This window comes from Rhipicephalus microplus, chromosome 2, assembly GCF_043290135.1.
Source record: "Rhipicephalus microplus isolate Deutch F79 chromosome 2, USDA_Rmic, whole genome shotgun sequence".
Lineage (NCBI taxonomy): Eukaryota > Metazoa > Arthropoda > Arachnida > Ixodida > Ixodidae > Rhipicephalus > Rhipicephalus microplus.
The window spans coordinates 66,862,251-66,882,322 of NC_134701.1; the positions used below are offsets into that span (position 1 = coordinate 66,862,251).

Below are 20,072 nucleotides of genomic sequence, written 5' to 3' on the forward strand. Positions count from 1 at the left end.
CCTTTCACCGTCACTATAGTTCACGAAACCGCGGCCCCACCCTCGCTAAACCTTGTGGACAAGGAGGTTACGCCCAGCGAGTTTAACATGACAACCTTTTCTCATCAGATTGTGCTCAAAAGTCGTCCTTCTGTTACCAGTTTTCTTTTAATAAGCATGAAAATGAGGGCAAATTTTACTAGAGATTGAGTCACTGACACTCGCATCTGTAGGTTATTTCATCAGAAACAAATCTTTTTATTTAGGATGAACGTGCGTGGGCTTCCTCCTCGATTCGGATGAGTGGCCTTTCTCTCTGCTCCAAAAGCAACGGGGGCTTCTACACATTGATCGACTAGCCCATGCGCCTGATGGGTGCCCCCTGCTTGCCCAGCTGCAATGTCGACCAGGATCTCGGATGGATGAGCTGCTGCAGATCTATCAAGCATCTGTGGGACTGGTGCCTCCAGCCGTCCATGTTCGCCCGCTAACAGAAAAAACACTGGCTATCAACACTTGTCTAAGAGGGCTCTTCAAGCGTCCCTCACCTATCTGCACACTCAAGCAGGCATCTGCCTCTACGATAGAGGAAGAGCTGGCTGGAAGGCTCATTGCGTGCACGGACGGCCCCATCATCCCAGACACAGGCTTGGCCACAGCTTCCTGCGTTATGCCAGCACTTGGTTGGGCGGCTTCCTGCCGTCTGCCTTTTGCGGCCTGCTCTACCGCTGCACAGAAGGCCGGTGTCTACCTAGCAGTCGGCCTCCTGGCAGCAAACCCCCCAACGTGCCCCGTGGCTGTCGCGTGCGACTCAAGAGCTGCGCTTCTGGCCTTGGCAAAGTCGGAATGGGCAGGATTCCCAACGCAGGTGCTCGTCACCAATCTGCATGCCCTCCTTGTCTGTGGCGTTGATGTTTCCCTGCACTGGGTCCCATCTCATGTGGAAATCCAGGGAAACAAGTAGGCTGACGCCCTGGCGAAAGAAGCACATCATTCCACCGTTCCTGTGTGCCGTACCGTGGTCGCCTCAAACTTTTTGAGGCTCACAGTGAAAAGGCGGCTGCTACGCTGCCACTCTAACGATCGTGTAACAAGGATGGAACTACCAACCCGGCTGCCTGACCGGGGTTTACCCGCTAGGAGAGGTTCCTGCTACTTCGCTTACCCATCGGCTGCTCCTGGCCTGCTGCCCGCAGTCATGGGCTTGGCAAAGCCTCGTTCGCTGCGTGAAAGGCATGTGGGGCAGATGAAACCATCGAGCACCTGTTGTGTGTTTGCCCCACGCCTCGCATACAACGTGGAGTCTTGCTCGCCGCACTTCGTCGCCGCGGTCTGCCCGCGACTACACAGAGGGACCTTCCCTTTCCTGCGGAGCACCACATCCTGATATTCAAGGTAGTTCGTCGCTTCCTCGAGGACACTGGACTTGACAACCGGCTATAGGAGCCGCCCATTACGTCCTTGGTCATTGACGCCATTTCTCCTCTTCTTTCTTCTTCTTCACATCTTTAATGCCCTCTTCCCCTCCCCCTACAGGCGCTGAGCTGCGCTCCCAATTAGGGCTGCTGAAGTTGAGTGTTTTCCTTTCCTGAACCTCTCTTTCTCTCTCTCTTCAAAAGAGTGCGCGCATGCCGCTCCTCTAGTCCGGTCGTAAAAGCGGCTACGGACTACTACTACGACGACGACTACTACTACTAGAGCATACAACGCGGACGCACGACCCACATCCTAAGAAGCTTCGTCCCTAAAAAGTTATCAGAATCACGCTCCTCCTTGGGTGCACCTATGTGGTCGACATACCATGCTGCTGGCACTTTGCGAAAAAGCAGGATGATGACACCCACGGGGCAGTCAATAAGAGGGTGATTGTCAGTCATTCACTTTTATTGCTCGGGTTGTGCATCAAATGCCTGCGTTTCTGGAATTATACCAACTAACCCTACCAACTAGCACATATATACGTGCAGCACATATAACAATACACGTGCAACTCCTTCGGCTTTCTGCTTTGAGGAAACCCAAGTGCACTTTTATATTTAATTGAAGTTCTATGCTTTCAACTCGACAGACACGATTTATTATAGGGAAGCCTCTGCCAATAATATCACTCGTAATTGCATTAAAATATTAGTTTTTTTCATGGGCGCCAAACAGAGTGTTGATAGCAATCACAACTTTTGCATTATAGGAGCACTGTCGGATTTTCCCGAGCATCCATCCTAGAACACGGCTTGTGAATGTGCTTAAACGAAAAGTCACGTTAAAGAAAATCAAAGAGGGGTCTAGTAATGTAAAAAAAGATTGTGTGCGCAAGGGAATGTCCGAAAAACAAAACCAAAGATTGTCAGCTACTTCGAAAGAATTCACATCTAATTGATTCCGTACTTTCAAAGCAGAAGTCGTAAAAGTTAGCGTGATGGTCATCAATACACACAAGTTTATTTATTTGCTTTATAAATAATAATCATGGAATGCCTAGATCATAGAGGGCCAGTGGTATTTTATCTTTTCTTTCAGCTGTGATTAGTAAAAACTTACGGATGCACGGGGTTGGGATATGGACAAACATCCTCTCTTGATGCACTCAGAGTCATACTTCGTCAGTCGATATGTCAGTTGCCGATTCCGCCCTCTCCTCGCTCTACAGAGGATCCTAAAAAGGAGGGGGCCGTCAGCCTACACTACAGCAACGGTTACTGGCACATTGCACGTGGCTGCTGAGAGCATACAACGTGGGGCACATGCTGGGCCCCCTCCCCCGTACACCAGACCAGGGAATTTTATTTATTTATTTGGTAACACTGCCACTCCTCACGGAGGGTCATAATAGAGACGACAAACACAAGAAAGGCACAATGTACATAAGGGTCCGTAATATTTCGACAATTCACAATGAAAGTTGGTATTCTCATAAATAACAATTCAGCATTTAAAAGAACAATTCTAGAAAAATTCAGAATTCACAGTGATTTTGCGAAATATTTGCTATGAACATGAAGTCGGTCACGTCCCTTGGCACTGAAAAAAATTGAATTCAACGACCACGTGAATGCGCCTCTACAGCATTTTCAAAGACAGTAACATCTAATAAAACAAAAATATCGTTCGGCAGTTTCTTCCACATTTCTATGCCATCTGGAAAAAAAAGAATATTGAAACATGCCAGTATTTGTTCGGTATAGATTTATGACGCAATCGTGGGTAGTTCGGGGATTTCTTTTGCCTAGAGCGTGTAAATATTCTAGTTTAAGTATCTTAAGTTGATCGTGCATTATTAGGAAGAATACTTTCAGGCTGTATTTATTCCTACGTAGCTCGAGAGAATCTAGCTTGCGTCTCCGTAACATCAGTCTGGCTGATTCCTACATTTGGCACGTCAAACAAATAAAGCACGCTGCTAGTCTCTGTATTCTTTCCAGCCTCTTCTTAAGAGTCACTTAATGGGGACTCCCAACAAAGGGTGAATATTTATACTGTCATAATGAAACTGGCGTATGTAATATGTTTTTCGTTCCACGATGCATTTTGCAATTTCTTCCTGAATAGATATAAATTTTGATAGGCTTTTGTCCGAACGTTATCGATATGCTCATTCCATATCATTTTTTGTGTAATTGTTACCCCGATGTACTTGAACTAGGTCGAATTTACCAACACCAATGATGTACATGTTTTCACCAATGATGTACAAAAAGGAATGAATTGTTTTCGTTGTGATGTGTGCACATGTAGATTTAGAATAATTTATTGCCATTTTTCATTTCATACACCAGTTACGTAAATTTTGCAAACAGTTGCGAATTTTGACCTGGTCGTCTAGTTCGACTATTGTGACATAGATTAAGCAGTCATCTGCGAAAAGATTAACATTAAGACCCTCTTCTTCGACGCTACTTATATCAATAATAAATGGGAGAAACAAAGTGGTCCCAACACAGAGCCTTGGGTCGCGCCTGAAAGCACAGCTACGGGTTGTGATAAGTGGCCGTCCCGTTTTACTATCTTCGTACAATTTGTTAAATATGCTTCAATTCATTTTATTACAAGTTCAATTATTCCTGCATGAAGTACTTTGAGGTATAATGGGTCATGGGGCACTTTATCAAACGCTTTTGTGAAATCCACTCAAATCACATCAAGCTGTTGTCTAATCTCTATAATAGCAGAACATCAAGAATTGCTTCTATTAACTGGGTACGAAAGCCATGTTGCTAATGGTACAGCAAAGCGTCCCTATTCAGAAACGTAAATATTTGTTTTCCTAATATGTGTTTGAACACTTTGCAAGCAATGGAAGGGAGTAATACTGGATGGTAGTTCGTTGTTAGTTTGTGATTGCCACCTTTGAATACAGGAATGATGAATGCAGTGCGCCAATCTCGTGGCAGTAACTGCGTTGCATAAGATTTTTGAAAGGTGATAGGTAATGTGACATTCATTCTGCATATTGCGTGAGAAATACAGTTGGTATATCACCAGGACCACTCGATTTTTTTTCTTGCTAATTCAAGTAGCTGCTGAAATAACCCTTCCCTAGCTATTTCAAATGTTTCTATCGGAACAGTAGGGCGAATTGATAAAACTTCTTATACGTGCTCGCTGCAGTTTATGGCAGGTGAAATACAGACTGAAAAGAATTGTTAAAATGATTTGCTATTACATTCTTTTCCTTTATAATGTCACTACCAACTTATATATCATCAGCTACTTCTTTTCTGCCGCTAAAATACCACCAGAATTTCTGAGACAAAGACCTAAGGAAATCAGTGAGGGGTTTTTTCAAAGAATGTTTTTTTATTTAGCCAAAGCATGCTTGACATCAGCCTTTAGATTTCTCAAAGCAACTGGTGACTTGCTCTTTTACGCAGTTTTTTCATTTTCCTTTTCATATGAATTATATCTTGGGTGATGCAAGTACTTCTCTGTTTTATTTTGTTTTTAAACTCGCGATGGAGCATATTTGTCTATGCAGTAGCTAATAACACATTTAAAGTCTTGCCATAACTCTTCTACTCATTTTGAACCAGAGGTGCTCTCGAAGCGTTCAAATTGGATCTCTAAATAGTCAAGAATTGAAGTATCGTCGGCCCTAACATAGTTTCTAACCTTTACTTGTGTATAGCTCTTCACATATCGCGATGCTCTAGCTGACAGTTTAAAACACATCAGCCTGTGATCTGATATGCGATCTTCCACTGTCACCTGTAATCATTTAATTTATTGTATAGGAACACCAAGTCTAGTATCGATGTGGATGTTGGTGTAATTCTGGTATCCTTAATTAGGCACTATGTGCTTCAGATTGTTGGTAGACATCATTTCTAGCGCTTTTACAGCGTTTACTAGTTCCCCACCACTGTATGAAAAATGTTTCCAATTCATATGTGGGATATTAAAATCTCCGCTCATTACCAACCCACTGTTTAAATTTACATGCTCTCATAAAAACTTGTTTAAACACTCCAGAAACTCAGCGGACCTTGAGTGTGGCCGATATACAACTCCAATAAGGAAAACAGTACTGTCACAAGTTATTCTACATCAGCATTTCTGGTACTTCACAATCAACCAATGAACCATTAAGAGAATTCTTATTAACTATTCCCACCCCAGCTCCACGTGAGTCTCTGTCTTTTATAAGTATACTGTAACTGGGAGTAACAACATAATCATTAGGCACATTTTCATCCAACCATGTTTCTGTTATTGTGGTTATGGGAGAATCATGTGAAAGCAATTTGTACTCAAAGTGCGTAGTCTTCTTCACTATACGGCGAGAAGGGAACGAGAGCAATCTTAGCTATTTTCTTGGTGTCTGGAAAGAGCTCCCCGGGCTATCAGGTCCGTTTGACTAGGTTGGTATGACGCGCTCACTTCGTTTCGTTTTATCAGTGTCACGTTTGCCACAGTGCAAATAGCGCTTGCCTCTGACGTCATTCCACGCGCATAAGTCACCGTTTATCCTATGTTTATCATACACGAGAACTACTTTCGCATCCGTCTCCCCATCCGAGGCGGCGCTTTGCCATAACTTCTTTCGTATCTGCACTGTTTCCTTCGCATAGTCGTTGCTTATTCTGATCAAAGTTCCCTTTAGTTTTGAGCAGCTTCGAAAGATGGTATCTTTCTTCTTGCTGTCGTAAAGTTTCAAGATCACTGGTCTTGGTTTGTACGGGTTTACTTTGCCGATCCGGGGAATGGCCTTCACCGACTTCTACACCAAGATATTTTTTTAAAAATGTCATTCACAACGCGTCTCTTTAACACTTGCGCAGACTCGTTCGCGTTCTCAGTGAGGCCAAAGACTAAGAAATTATTTTGTCTGCTTCTACTTTCATAATAGAATAATTTTTCGTTTTTCTCTTGAACAATGGTCTCCAGTTGATCTATTCTATCTTTCGTTTCATCAAACATAGATAGCAAACTTTGCATTTTTTTCTGTCTTAGCGCTTTATCAAAATCTTTTCTGATGTCGTCTGCTTTGCTGTCCAAATCATTTTGTTTTCGAGAATTTCCTGCAAAAGTTTGCCAATATTTGGGCCGGGGTTTTCGTCAACGTCACCTGCCATCAGCCGCAACAGTACAGACCAAAAATAATTCAAAATAGCACAACATTTTCGTGGACACAGCAGAACTAACACGCATCTAATTTCACTACGTTACGTAGAGCTGTAACTGACCTGCAATAGCAGCAACGGTGTTTTAGTAATCTCGCTCGTCAGCCAAGTGATGTGCCCTCAGAAGCCGATGTTTTCGTGCTGTCCTTTTCGTAGACTGGATGCTGGTGACGTCATGCCCATGGAGGCAAGTCCGGAAAGCGCGCACTCCAAGCTTGCACTCCCGTAGCATTGCGCATCGATGATGAAAGAGCAGCCTCCGTCGTCTTCCGCAGGCATATACCGATGAAAAACCATGGCAGCATCTACAATAGCAGCAATGGTGTTTTAGACATCTTGCTCATCAGACAAGTGCCGTGTCCTCTCAAACATGCGTGTTGTAAACAACATTTTTACAATAATATCTGGGATGTTGTGTTTGAAAAACACTATCAAAGACGCCGTACTGGAAGTTTCCGGAAAATGCGACTATCGAGTGTTCTTCGACGTGCGCTGATATAAAAGTACAGGAGCGTTCACCATTTTGCCTGCGTCGTGACCATCACGGCCGGGATCTAACTCGCAACCTTCGGATCAGCAGCCAAACACCATAACCACTACTACACTATGGCGGCCCAACAATTTTTTGAGTGACCATACTTAGTGTTTCGCATGGAGCTTGAAAATGTTCTTAACCAATTGTTTTTTTTCGAGGGGTATATTCACCATGACTGTTAACATTCTCGCCTGCACCGAACGTAAGTCATATCGGCGTTTGGAAGTTTTTAAGCTGCCTGATAGAAGACCTTCACAGCATGTTTTACGTGGGATGTATTCTGCAAACAGTTTCAACACAAAACACGTATTATGGTGAAAAAAAAATTCCTGCTCTCTACGTACTTTCGATCATTCTGTCCTTGACAGTCAGATTCCACATATACAGATTCAGATTTTTCAGCCGTGACACGTTGCTTTCATTCTATAAAAAAACAAACACAAAATAAATTTATCTTGCCACAATAGAGCAGATTAACAACTCCTAACTACATGATAAGCACATCGAAAGATATGGCAACGATACCGAACATGTGCCCTTTCGGACCCCTGCTTCGCACATTCGCTGGCATTCATGTTATCTATAAAATATGCCGTTGCATGTGCATGAGCATGTATTCAGGTAATCTGAAATTTGTATGACGTACACTGTGATCTGTATTAGTGAAACTAAGACACGAAAATGACTACAGAATGCATTTCTGGTAGGATTTGAAGTTAAAATGAGAACACACACACAAACACACAAACACACACACACACGCACACACAGACACACACACACACACGCACACGCCCACACACACAAACACGCACGCACGCACGCACGCACATGCACATATGCTCGAGGAAACACTCACCCACTCACATAGACACACGTAGAGACACCCTAACACATGTGCACACACCCTCAAACTCACACACACAAAGACGCGAGCACAGGCAAACACAGCAGTTTTCACCACGCCATAAGTGAAGCTGTGTTTTTGATATGTGTTAGAGAAATAGAGCACTGGAATTTCGAGCAACGCTGTGCCGTTAAGTTTTTGGGTTTAACTTGTGAATGCGTGACTATGACTTTTGAAAAGTTGAAACAAATATTCTTTATTCTTTACCAAGAGCACAAGATTCCCGCCGCCACAATTCAGTTTTGAAAGGTCTGCAAAACGTTGCAGATGACCCTCACTCTGAGAGACATTGCAGACAAGTGGATGCTTCATTGTGATAGTGCACCGTGTCACATGGCCCTTTCCATCATTGAATTTTCAACCCCAAAATGCGTTACTGTTGTTCCCAAATTCATATTCACGTGATTTGAGTGTTTGTGGCATTTTTTTCCTGATATTGAAACATATTATGAAATGGCGTCATTTTATAGCTTTGGAAAACATTCAAAGAATACGTATATATATATATATATATATATATATATATATATATATATATATATATATATATATATATATATATATATATATATATATATATGACCGACCAGTTAAAAGCACACCATTTGAAGACGTCCAGCTCTGCGACCAAGAGTGTGAACACCTACGCCGCTCAAGGGAACTGCATTGAAGGGAGCGACATTGTTGTTTAAAAAACTGAAAGCTTTGGACCGTACCAACTCTGTCTCAATACTTTTCCAACACACCTCGTTTATAATGGACTCAAGTGTACCGGAATTGTTAACCATATTACTATTGCGCGACATTATAGTTCCTACGCTTTCCGTATCACTGTAAATAATTATGCTGCTGTTGGCCAGTGATATTGTCAAAACATTTGCGATAGCGTACCGTAATGAATAATGAATCTGTTTAATTTGTGAACAGTATTTTTAATTAAATGATTTCCTCGGTGAAAACGCCAGAATATGTCGATAACAAGTCACAGTGAAAAATAACTCGTTTCATTCTAGAATTAAAAGAAAACTAAGTTTTTCATAGTTTTATGCCTGGACGTGAAACCACAAAAATTCCTACTTTTTAATGTTATTCAAAAAACAAAATGCAATATGAATTTCACGCCACACAGTTCCACCGTTTCAGCTACAGGTGAACAGTTAAACTTAATTACCATGAGTTAGCTAGGCATTCCGGTGAAGAAACATGAATGTGTCAAATTTCTCGCCCTTCAGCCCGCTTCACCATAAACCACGCACACGAGGGGAAAAATATGTGCTGCCGTGAGTTGACGTGATTTATTTTGTATGTAGACTATGAATAATGCTACCAGTAGTTGTCTGAATTTTTTTTGCCACGGATATTTCATAAGTGACTCAACTATGGCTAGTACCAATAGCGCTATCTACACTACAGAAACTACGGCAGATAATAATTCCGGTCACATGATAGCGTAACACATCAGTAAAAGCAAATGACTATAAAAAACATTTCCGTTACATCCCCCCACGGGTAACTTCATGCGGAGTTGCCGTGTCATACTGCTTGAATGCGTAGGTGCGTAGCCTCTAGCTCAATCCGTTGTACATTCTTTGCTTTCCGCCGTCCCTATCGTTTAGTGGCTTGATGGATGGCCACTCGCTGAAGTCAAAGAGATACATTATAGGCTCTTTCTGATGCCTGATGGCTATGGCGCCTTCGTGACCAGCCCAGGGAAGCTAGTGTTTTCTATAGTGGAGGCTTAAACAATAGCTGCACGCCTGCTTGCGTTGACAGGTATCATGAAAGAGGTGTGTGACATATGTAATGGCTGAAATAAGTGTATTGACGGTGGAGGCTCTCCCTTTATGTAATCCGTTACTATCGGCTCTGTTTTTAGACAACGTGCCTGTTGACGCCCTATCCCTAATACTGAAAAAAGTAATATACGCGTTATCTTTCCCAGAGCTTGGTGTGTAAAGTGCGCACTCTTCGATGAATATTATACGTTGTTAGTTTGCAAGAACAACGCCAAATGTCCATGCTGGACCTATGAGTGAAAATCCCTGATGAGGTCCTGGCAACTTGATGAACCATACAGCAAGCATCAGCCGAGCCAGCATCGTATAAATAAAATACGTTTCACGAGGTTCATAGGATTTTCTTGGGTTAAAGCCACATCGTGTGAATATTTCATTACCCATGTACGCTTTGAAAACAATATGCACTTCGAAAACAAGTCGTTATTGCTACTTACAAAAAGTTGTGCATGAAAAAACGTATTGGCGTAATTGGACAATTTACCATTTGAATATGGTTTGATGCAAGAAAGAAAATATTAAGGGCAGCGAAGTATACAAGCATAGTTCTATCCAAACGTCTATGAATTTAGCATAAGGTTAGTCGAGAGATGGGATGAATAAAGGTGGCGTTTATATTGCTCAGTTTTTAATATAAAGTCAAGTTACCTGCCCCCTCTCTCTTTCAACATTGTATTAGTTTACTGTAGGGTAGTAAATCAAAAGTCTTTCTTGTCACCTTCCTGTTTTCTCTTTTTTGGCTGTGGTCCACTTCTAGACAGCATTGTAGACAGTGTACGATGGCAGCTTAGAAGACAGCATCACGCTCGTGTTGTTCGAGAAATGCAATGCGTCTGGATGGCGTTTACGTGATGAGACGCTACCTATAGCGTCGAAAAGAGAAAGCTAAGATTAACAAACGACACTGTTAATTTTTTTTAATTTTTTTTGTGTACAGATGTACTAAAATTTGAACATTACTCTTAATGAGCGTCCGGAAAAGTGCCTGCTTCTATGCAGGCGACAATTCTGGCGAGAGCCGAGAAGTTCGTTGAGCTGCCATCTTGTTTGGACAGTAAAGTAGCGCACATCGTATTTGTCTACGCTGCTGTCTTCTCGAAGCTATTTATTTTGCAGGCTGCGTGAGAATTGGAATGGGACTTGAGATCTCCGCTGTCCACTAAGCGGTCTTTTTAACCGTCTACGGTCAGCATGGGAACCCACCCTTGGCTTCCTTCCTTCCTAGGTGTTTTCGATACTGATGATGGAAAGAAATTACCATATTGCCACTAATGCACATCTTACTGGATTAGAACGTACCAAACTTGGTTGTTCCACTAATTATTTTTTTTGTTAGCCAAACTTAATGTTTCGAAAGGTGTAGATAAGTTGATCCTTCTATTTTCTGAATGGTGAAATCTTGGACAGATAAATGGATGCCGTTCACAAACACTCAATTTGAGGTGTATCAAACATATACATACATAAGAGAAATGCGCGGGCCTAAAACCAACCCACGTGGTACTCCTTTTTTTTTTCACGGAAAATTCATATATATTCTGAGAAAGTGATATGATGACGATAAACAGCTTTTAAATAACTGATACAACTCCAGAAATTCAATGGCTGCCTGATTTGAAACTTTAACGTGACGGTCACTGAAACCGAATGTTTTACGCAAGGAAAGGGAGACTTAAGAAGAATGTTTTATTTATAGAAGTTTTGTTTGTGTGATGTTTACCGCTTCTTAGTGGCTCTTGCGTAGTTCATAGTGGAGAAATCTTGTTATATTGAATTACGGTTTTGGTAATATTTTCTGATGCACGTATTTATCCATTCTTCATTTGTCTTTACGAGATATGGGTGACAGGATATTGGACAATAACTATTTAAATCACCAATAATGCCGCTTCTGTGAGCTTGAAATTGCAGTCGCTGTTATTTATGCATTCACATGCTCCCTGCCATCTCGAATAATATTCGAACTGTTACATAGCTAGCCGGGCAGCCACGGCAAGCATACGCAGACAACCGCAGACTAGGGCAACGAGTGAACGTTTATTGTTTCGCGCAAGCTTCTTTTGTAGCTTCATCTACGAAGCAGGGAGAGGGGGAAAAGGGGGGCGGGAATGGCTATCGCTTCAGCCATCGACAGAAACACGAAGGGGGGAAAGGGGGGGACGTAGAAGTAGGAGAGTTCAGTTCGCAACACTTCTCTCTTCTTAAAAATGGAACCGTTGTACTGGCTTGCGTTGTCTGGTAGAACGCCGAAGCACTGGTTCCGCGCTTGGGGTCGCCGCTTGTGTAGGACCGGCCTGTGGCATGGTTGGCACTGGATGGTCGTGGGGGCTTGCGGTAGTGAGCGCTTCTGGAGGCAGCACGGTGGAGCTTGTAGTTGAGGGCCCCGGCGATCGTTTCGGCAGCATGGACATATTAGACTCTGATAAGGATGCAGAGCCCGGCGATGGGGACTGCGATGCTTGTCGAGGGCGCACTTGGTCAACGTGGCGTCTGACTACAGAATGAGGAGTTTGGACGGTCACCATTCGGGATCCTGCAGTGGACTGCACACGCCCTGGTGTCCACTTTTCTCCGACACCGTAGTTCCGCACGTACACGTTGCTTTCTATGGGGACCACCCAGTCATCTGATGCCGGCGGCGAGTCTGCAACAGTTGAGGGAAAACACGCATCCAATCGTGAACGTAACTGGAACCCTAGCAGCAATTCTGACGGAGATTTTCCCGTCTTCTGTGGTGTTCTCCTGTAGTTGAACAGGAGCCGCACAAGGTTGTCCTCCAAATTACCCTCCCTCATCTTCCGAAGTCCATCCTTTATTGTACGCACTGCTCGTTCTGCCGCTCCATTAGACTGTGGATGAAAGGGCGCCGTTTTCAGATGCATTATGTTGTTCTTTGCCACGAACGTAGCAAAATCCTGGCTAGAAAACTGTGTCCCATTATCCGAAACAATGGTTCGCGGGACGCCGAATCGACTGAACATGGCGCGCAGACAGGTGATTGTGCTTGTTGTGGTGGCATGCTTTACTGGCACGGCTTCTATCCACTTGGTATGGGCATCTACTGCAACTAGAATCATCTTGCCTGCTATGGGTCCGGCAAAATCGACATGTAGCCGCGACCATTTTTCATTGGTTTTCGGCCAGTTTACTGGTGGTGCCGCTGCCGGCATTGGCATGTTTTGGGCACAGTTCGTGCAGCCGGCTGAAAGCGCTTCAATATCGCGGTCTAGTCGGGGCCACCAAAATTTTGACCTTGCCACTGCTTTCATTCCTGACGAGCCTTGGTGGGTCTCGTGCAACAGTTTCAAAAGACGGTCCCGCGCTTTTTCCGGTATCACTACGCGATGCCCCCAATACACTAGACCATGGGCTACGGACAGTTCTAGTTTGCGGTCGAAAAACGGCCGCATCGTTTCCTCCAGCTGTTTTGCACTTTTGGGCCAGCCATGTAATATACAATTCTTTACCGCCGTTACTGCGGGGTCTGTGGCCGATAGCTGCTGTAGCTCCCGTGTTGTGATAACGCCATCGTCAAAATTATCCAGAGCGAGGACATATTCCGGTGGCTCACCCACGTCATCAGCCTCCGTAGACCGCAGTGGCAGCCTGCTCAGGGCGTCCGCGTTGAGCAACTGTTTTCCCGGCGTGTATTGCAGCTTGTAGCGGTAGCCACCCAAGTACAGTGCCCAGCGCTGGATACGTGCTGCAGCCAGGGGTGGCGTCGGGCGGTCGGATTGCAACAAGCTCAAGAGGGGCTGGTGGTCCGTCACGAGAGTGAATTGGCGACCTAAAAGGTAATCACGAAACTTAGTGACGCCAAACACTAAAGCCAGGGCCTCTCTTTCCAGCTGAGAGTAATTTTTCTCGGCGGCCGTCAGTGTACGGGACCGGAACCCAATGGGTTTTGGCATGCCGTTACTCGTGTGAAAAAGCGCCGCGCCCACACCGTAAGGGGAAGCATCACATTCGAGCTTCAACTCTTTCAACGGGTCAAATTGAACAAGAACCTGAGCTTGCATTAGGCTGTCTTTTGCTTTCTCAAAGGCAGCTTCTTGTTGCCGCCCCCACTGCCATACTGTGCCCTTCTCCAAAAGTTTGTTGAGCGGAGAAAGTAGAGTGGACATATTTGGAAGAAATTTGGCATAAAACGTCAGCATTCCTAAAAAGGAACGCAGCTCCGCCACGTTCTGTGGGCGAGGTGCCTGAGCGATCGCTTCCAAATTTTTCTCTGTGGGATGAAGACCCTCTCTGTCTATCCGATGGCCGAGATATGTGACAGAAGGCTGTCTAAAGCTGCACTTATCAGACCTTAGCTTAACTCCGTGTTCACGGAACCGTTGCAACACACTCTTCAGGCGTTCACTCCCATCGCCACGAGCCTCCGAAACCAGTACATCATCAAGGTAAGCCTGAACCCCTGGCAAACCTGACAGTATTGCATCCATTTTTCTTTGAAAAATAGCCGGAGCAGAGGATATTCCGAAGGGAAGCCTATTATACGAAAACAAGCCTCTGTGCGTGTTAATGACGCAGAGCTTCCTTGCGGCTTCATCCAAAGGAACTTGATTATAGGCATCTCGCAAATCAAGAATGCTAAAATACTCCCCGCCGTTTAGAGATGCAAACATGTCTTCAATCACTGGGAGAGGGTACTGCTCAACTGTACAGGCTGGATTTAGGGTGGCTTTGAAGTCACCACAAATTCTAACAGTTCCGTCTTTCTTAAGTACCGGCACGATGGGAGTGGCCCAATCGGAATGTTGGACTGGTGAAAGTACACCGATGGCTACCAGCCTGTCCAGTTCTTGCGTCACCCTGTCCCTTAGAGCGTAAGGTATGGATCTTGCCTTACAGAATTTCGGCACCGCTCCCTCTTTCAGCTGCAATGTGGCTGGAGGCCCCTTGATCAGGCCAAGATCCTTGGAGAAGACGTCGTGGTAGTCGTCGACAATGTTGTGAACTGCCCCAGCGGGTTCTGGCGTTGAGTGTAGCAAGTCTTGTGCCGACGGCTGCAAAACTGGAACCCCCGCTCTGTGGAGCAAGGAAATCAGATCCCGGCCACACAGGTTAGGTCCCGAGCAGTTCAGTACAATAAGACGGCAGTAAACTGAGACGGCCCTGTATTGCACACAAAGTTGCAATTCCCCCATCACTGGGAGTGGTCCAACGTAGCATGACAACTTCACCTGAGAAGGTTTAAGCGCTGGCCACTGTTCGCGATGCTTGTCAAACACGTTTTTGGAAATTACGCAGACAGGCGAGCCAGTATCTACTTCCATTGTAAGTTGTACGCCATTCCATGAAAAACTGCGCCTTATCGGCGGCTCGAGGCGGCTTTTTCGTGCAGAAAGTAAGGTCCATATATGTGTCTCGTCCTTATCGTCGTCTTCAGTTACGGCTTCTTCGAGAGTCAAAGCTCTTCCCTCCACTGCATGCGTTGCGACGCGGCTCTTACTGGCGGTTGTGCGGCACATCTTTGCGAGATGCCCATGACGTCCGCAGCGATAACACCTTGCTCTAATCCAACGACAGCTGTTGCCGTCGTGTTTGCTGCTTCCGCATCTATCACAATGCTGTGCCGCGTGCCGAGTCGGAGATGTTTTAACAGTGTTGGCCTCGGACGCGCGTAGCTTAAGCAAGGGCGTAGCTTCTGAGGTCATGCTTTCGGCACCATTTTCAGCTGCTTCGACAGACAGTGCCAATGCTTCGGCTTCTTCTAGCGTTAAATCCTTTTTTGCCAACATCTGTTTCCTCAGTGCCACGGAGCGTACGCCGCAGACAATGCGATCCCGAAGCATGCGGTCAAGAGACGTGCCGAAATTGCAGTTGTCTGCTATTCGGCGAATAGCAACGAGAAATGCGCTAACGCTTTCGCCTGGAAGTTGTGAGCGATTGAAGAACTTGTAGCTTTCCGTTATCTCGTGCTTCTTAGGGTCATAATACTCATTCAAGCTCTGAACGACTTCCTTGTATGTCAGTTCATTTGGTGCACGCGGGGCTACTCTGCCGGCTAGCACCTCGACCGTCTTACTAGACAACGCCGAAACTAGTAGTGCTCGCTTCTTAGCCGGGTCCGTTACACTGTTCGCCTCGAAATACGCTTCTGCTCTGACGAGGTAAGGCTTCCACTTATCTTTCGTTTCGTCGTAATCCGGCAACTGCAGGGAGGCCATCGTGGTCGGTCCTCGTTCGTCTGACGCCAGGACTCGTAGTCCGTCAGGTACCGTGGGTAGCGAAAACCGACTTCGTCGCCACTGTTACATAGCTAGCCGGGCAGCCACGGCAAGCATACGCAGACAACCGCAGACTAGGGCAACGAGTGAACGTTTATTGTTTCGCGCAAGCTTCTTTTGTAGCTTCATCTACGAAGCAGGGAGAGGGGGAAAAGGGGGGCGGGAATGGCTATCGCTTCAGCCATCGACAGAAACACGAAGGGGGGAAAGGGGGGGACGTAGAAGTAGGAGAGTTCAGTTCGCAACAGTTCACTTCTGTTGTTTCATGAGCATTGCATTCGGCTTTTCTCCAAGTTAAACTTTGCTTCGGTATTTTTGTATACGCTCTCATTTTATGCATCAAACTATGACTTCTTATTAGGTCATAATAGCCTTACTAGTGTCGGTATTCAGCTTGTTCAGAAATTTCTTGAATTCTGGTAGCATTATAATGTCGCTACAAGGAATATATGAGACAGCGTATTAACTCGATAGCGTTAAACAGCTGGCTTCGTCTCGATTCCGGCGTTAGCGTCGGCATCAGCGTCAGTGTCGATGTCGTTGTCTGTGAGCGAAACATTATATTGTGCGTAACCAGAAAGTCGAGAAAGACGCAGATAATGTTTAAAAACTTCTGGGTATGAGTGGGGATAGAGTCCAGCTCGTTTGCTTGACAAGTGGGTGCTCGACCCCACAGCCATGCATCTGCTTGTGCACACATCGAAAATAACTTCGTCGGCTTGGAAATGCAGTGAAAGTAACTCATTCTTTAAAATCAGATGCGTCTTGTATACATGCTTCACAATACAAGATAAAATATTGAATGCGTGGTACAAGCTTATATTGCCATCGGGTGTCAGAATATAGTAATTAGCGTCACAACTTAATCGTTTATTACCGGTCACTCACTACGAAAGGCGCAGCTTATAGTCCACCCCCATCGTAAAATAAATCTTAGGTCCGCTCTTGAAAGTTTTTCTACCTTTTCGCAACAGACCCTAATGAAATTATCAGCATTATTCGTAATGTTAGCGTAACCTCTCCTGGACTTGACGGAACTCACTCATACAACATTAAGCTAATCGCCAACCATATTGTCATACCTCCATCCCCTGTTATCGATCTATTTTCAAAACGGGTTCATTCCCATTGAAACTAAGGCAGGACAAAATAATACAAGTGCTGAAGAAAGGCGAGATAAGTTCTATATATAATTATTGCCCCATAGCTATCCTATCAGCTTTCAGTAAAATATTATAGAAGTGTATCGAGGAACGCATCACTAATTACGTGTCTAAATTTTACATTTTATCTCCTAATCAGTTTGGTTTCCTACCTCCTTTCTAGAGCAATCTCGCATTGTTAACTTTCACAGATAAGACTGAAAACTTATTGATTCTTGGTAAATTAGCTGGAGCATTGTTCATTAAGCTAACCGAAGTTTCTGCTCCCTCAACTAGAGCATTATGGAAAACAGTCACAGCTATTGGTATTGTTGGACCTGCCCTAGCACTCATTAAAAGTTACCTCTGCAACAGACTGCAGGCTGTTTATGTTCGCTCTACATTATTACATTCTTTCACTACTAATCAACGTGTCACTCGAGGGTCTATTCATGGCCCACTTTTATTTTTAATTTACATGAATCATCTTCCCCTTTAAGTTACTAAGTGTCAACCGTTTCTTTATGCCGATGACACTACGATACAAGCTAATGATAGATCAATTGACTCTAAACGCTAAAATTACAAAACAATTTAAATAGCACTTAAATTGGTGTCTTACTTACTCCCTCAGTATTAACCCTACGAAAACTAAGATCATGATATTTCAATCAAGCAACAATGATCTTCCCTCCAGGATTTCTACCAAACTAAATGACTTGCTCATTACTGCCCACAGTGAATGCTCTTTCTTAGGAGTCATTCTCGACTTCAACTCAAAGTACTCTAATCATGTTATGCACTTACGCAAGAAACTAGCATTTGGTATTAGGATTTTATTCAGAGGACGTACCTATTTTAACTTTGCAAGTGTAATCAAATTATGTCATGCTTTTATTCACTGCCATAATAAATACTACATCAGTACTTGGTGAAATAAATACCTAACCCAATTACCTCCAATTCAGCGCATTCAAAACCAAGCCCTTACACTGATAACTTTCAGTTATTATCGTTCTAGTGCATAATCACTACTTCGCAAATTCACGATACTTCCTACTGTGAGTTTATTTAAATAGCATCTTATTATCATGCTGTTCAAGTCACTGAACCATCTTGTACAATCAAGTGTCTTTTATTCTAATGCTTTGTCCAATTTTAACCATACTATTTTTGCTTCAAATGAAAATGGTTTACTACCTACTATCCGTACTGATTTTGGCCGCCACACTGAATATTTCTCAGCATGATCCTTATGGAATTTATCGCCACCTGGCATTAAACAATAGTCGATCATTAGTTTATTTAAAAAAAAAGAATTGTTTTTGTACTCGAATAATTACTACGTCTTTGTTCCTGTTATATTGTCAATGACGCTTTTTTTCTTTATTTGTTTCTTAGTAAGTGTTAGTTTTATCAATTTACTCATCTCTCCTTTTTTCACTGCTACTGCTAATCCAGTAACTTTTGTTATCAAACTTTGAACAAGAGGTTCCCCTGCAGCCTCGTGCTTTCGAAACTTCTCTTGTATTTATACTTTGTACGATGTTCCCTTTTCTGTACTAACAATTGAAATAAGCTTGAAACTCGAGACTTGAAACTTGAAGACATTACTGCACCCATTGCCTTAAGGTCACATAGCGGGTGCATATTAGGTTCGAAAAGATTTCATATAACAAGTAATTGAAGAACGCACTAGGAACAGGATGTCGCTATCTCGTTCAACTCTTAAAGGCGAAGCGTAAGGATTCTCTATTTTTTTTTAGATTTTACATGACTCCTTTCATGAGATGGCTGTATATACAATGGTTTCTATTATTACTACAGCTTTTATATTCTGATGTGCTGTATGCGTAGGCCAGCAAAAAAAATTAAAGCTCATTTAGACTCGCTTAACAATTATCTTGCATTGTATTTCATTCGGACTTACATTCATCATGATATTCCTACACTCGACTCACTCATACTTGGAATCACCAAAATTTTCATCAGCCGAACTCACTCGCCCAAGTACGAGTGAGTATGCGTGAGTCGACACATGAGTGAGTATGCCGGCCTATGTTTGTATCGTAAAAGCAGTGTAACACTCAGGAAAAGTGTCTAGGAAAGTGTCACGTGCATTAACTCATTGTGTTACACGCACAAAGGTGACATGTCAGCCTCTTCAACTAAATCGGTAAATATACGCAAATATTCCTGGGCTGTACTTCCATGTGCTTTACCTTGAGGCTGTGGGCTTGTGTGCTGATGTAAATTTGTAGGCGATCATTTAAGACTGCACGTAGTATACCAATACTATAATGGTGAATGAGACATAATTTAGGTACACACTTTTGAACAACCTGGTTTGTGCTGAATTTAGCTGTGACAGAGCCCTGTTTCGTCGTAAAAGACCGAAATTGAGACTGCACCTTGAGGATGATGAATGAACTGGAGAAGAAAAAATGAAGCAGTCACAACAAATTGAGGAAGAAAGAGACAATGTCGCTGTCGTCTTCCGCTCTGTTTTCTTCCGTGTTGCCGTCGTCTCAGTATTTGGGCGTCATACGCCAATGCACATGCGTGTTACGACGTGTTTCAAGTTACGCAACTCTTTTCCATGAATTTTACTGCTGTGGTGCTTTGTTCCGCTTCAGTAATGCACGGCCACCACCTTCGCTTTTCGAGTGGGGAGTGTGAACTCGTAAGAACATTCATAAGCGTACGCAGTGTTTACCCTTCAGTGGGTCGAAGGTTTATGGCAGCGGCCTGCGAATCAAGCAAATTCAGGTATTGATTGAATGCAGGGCACTATCTCGGGGCGAGGGCTGTATTATTTGGACGTAACTGAGACATAAGAATACGTAAGCTCAAGTCTTAAAGC

At 43.8% G+C, this 20,072-nt stretch overlaps 1 protein-coding gene across 1 annotated transcript in view; it reads right to left on the minus strand.

Moving 5' to 3' along the window:
- Positions 1-6,764, minus strand: part of LOC119169867 (sialin) — a 94,928-nt gene extending 88,164 nt beyond the window's left edge. The window contains exon 1 of the mRNA XM_075886529.1: positions 6,660-6,764. The gene's annotated coding sequence lies outside the window, so the exon portion shown is untranslated. The remainder of the gene's footprint in view (positions 1-6,659) is intronic.
- Between the last annotated feature and the right edge of the window lie 13,308 nt (positions 6,765-20,072).